Below are 2,243 nucleotides of genomic sequence, written 5' to 3' on the forward strand. Positions count from 1 at the left end.
CCTTTCACCCTTCTTTGTAGAAGCAGATAGATTTGTCTTTTGGATTTAAAGCAATTAAAAAATGCTGGCTTTTTTTTTTTTTTTGGTCAAAACTTCAAAATGTTGCCCTCTTTTTGGCCACCAGAGAGGTAAGAACTCTGGACTTGTTGCCAGAGTGGTAGATTAAGTCCCTGCTTCTGTCCTTATATGGCTTTGGGTGAGTCATTTCCCCTTCTGCTATGTCACATTCTCTAGTTACAAAATTGATAGTTGGTTTAGATGATTGTTAGGGTTCTATCACTTCATGCCTTCTATATTGTGGCCCCTTAAAAAAACACCAATATCTGGAGACTTACTGATTTAAAGACCAAATATTATATATCATCCCTACCTCACTGAGTTTGAAATTTCGAAGTCATTAGACCCACACAGGAAGGAAAAAGGAAGGCTCACAGAAAATGAAATTTCATCCAAATGTATTTTGCAGACAGACAATTTAAAACATAAGCTCTTTATGAAATTATACCTTGGTTTGGAAAGACTCTAGGAGACTGTCAGAAATTCAACAACCAAACATCAAACCCCTGGGTTTACCTTCCAAAAAATGATATCCCTTTTCTCCAGCTGATGGAATGTAGTTAAAAGCTGCTTCTCCTGTGATTTCCCCAGGCAAATGAACTGGGCATCTCAGAAAAAGGCAGCTGTCCAGGAAACATGAGTGAGGACGTCAGGTTCTTCTTGTTTTCTTTGAAAGACATTTCTGCTCCTCAGCCAAGCATTGTTTTTCTTTGTCTGACCATTCCCTGAACTTTGGAGCATGTTTCTCAAAGCTCTCACTTCTGAGTTTCATGCTTTATGGGTTAACAAAGCTGTGTCTTTAGATGACTCTTGACCTAGTTGGTTTTGATTGATTTCAAGATGGAACTTTCTTCTAGAAGGCCTATGGTATAACACCACTTTCCTAGGTACAGTATACAGTGAGCTGCTGGAGTCAGGGTAACAGCAAAATGTCTGACTGTCCTTGGGTCTTGATCATCTTATGACAAGGTGTGATATGTCCTAGGCCTGACCTTTTTTTGTAATGGGCAAGGATGGGGCAGTGTCAGCTCCAGTCCTCTATGGTCTTTCCTTTGTTCTTGGCATGAAGTATACCTGGAGGCAGTCACAGTGGACATATAACTGTCCTGTGGCTAATTTGTGTTTTCAGAACTTTGCTGACATATGATGACATGTGTTGATGGACTTATCTCAATCTAGTGAAATCTGTTTAGCACAGTTAGATGTCTCCCTATTAGTGAATGGCAAACTGGCCTGAGAAATGGAGACAGGAGGTCAGAAAGTCCAGTAGAAAGCTAAAAAGGCCAACAGATTCTCATTTATAAGCACAGAGATTCCAAGATATTTTAGTAATAGAGGAGCAGCAGCTAGGAGGACCCAATGAAGATAGAGTCCATCTGACTTCAGACCTGGCTGGCTCTCCTTTATTACCATCCAGAATTAGAATTCTGAATGCTGCACACAAAACCTTTGGCTGATCAAAGGGACACTCATGGTCAGTGACAAAGTGGCCACTCTCTTTCTATGAGATGGTAGTGGCTCTCACCCTGTGCCATGGCCTCCCCACATCCCCACCATTTTGGGTGCCATCTTCCTTGGAAGCTTAGCCAGTCCCTTCCTCAGCTGTCTATTTGCACTCAACTCCCAGTGGCTTGGCTGTCATTCAGAGCCAGACAGGTTATTTTTTTCTTTGCTGGCTAAAATGCATTTCCTTTTGTTGTTTCCCAGAACACCAAACAAATAGACTTCTTGTCCCCAGCATGGCTCCATATGCCAATTTTTATTTTGTTTTTTTAAAAGATTTATTTATTCATTTTAGAGAGAGAGAGTGCATGCGGAGGGGAGAGGCAGAGGGAGAGGGAGAGAGAGAATCTCAAGCAGACTCCCCACTGAGCATAGAGCCTGACACACAGGGCTCTATCTCACGACCCCGAGATCATGACCTGAGTCGAAATCAAGAGTTGGACCCTTAACTGAGTCACCCAGGCACCCCCTCCATATGCCAATGTTTACCCTGTCTGTGCCTCATCCATTTTTTCTACCTCTGAGAAGGAGGGACCCAGGTGCTCTGGTTTAAGCCAGCCTGGCCTCTGGAGTGGAGTGGAAATGACTAAGCTTCTCTGAATGCTGTCTCTGGGCAGCACAGGCCCGTGGGAGGGATGGCACATTGCCAGGCAGCCCCCTTCAGAGTAAGGAGGGATTTGTGG

The sequence above is a fragment of the Ailuropoda melanoleuca genome, chromosome 13 (assembly GCF_002007445.2).
Source record: "Ailuropoda melanoleuca isolate Jingjing chromosome 13, ASM200744v2, whole genome shotgun sequence".
In the NCBI taxonomy this organism is placed as follows: Eukaryota; Metazoa; Chordata; class Mammalia; order Carnivora; family Ursidae; genus Ailuropoda; species Ailuropoda melanoleuca.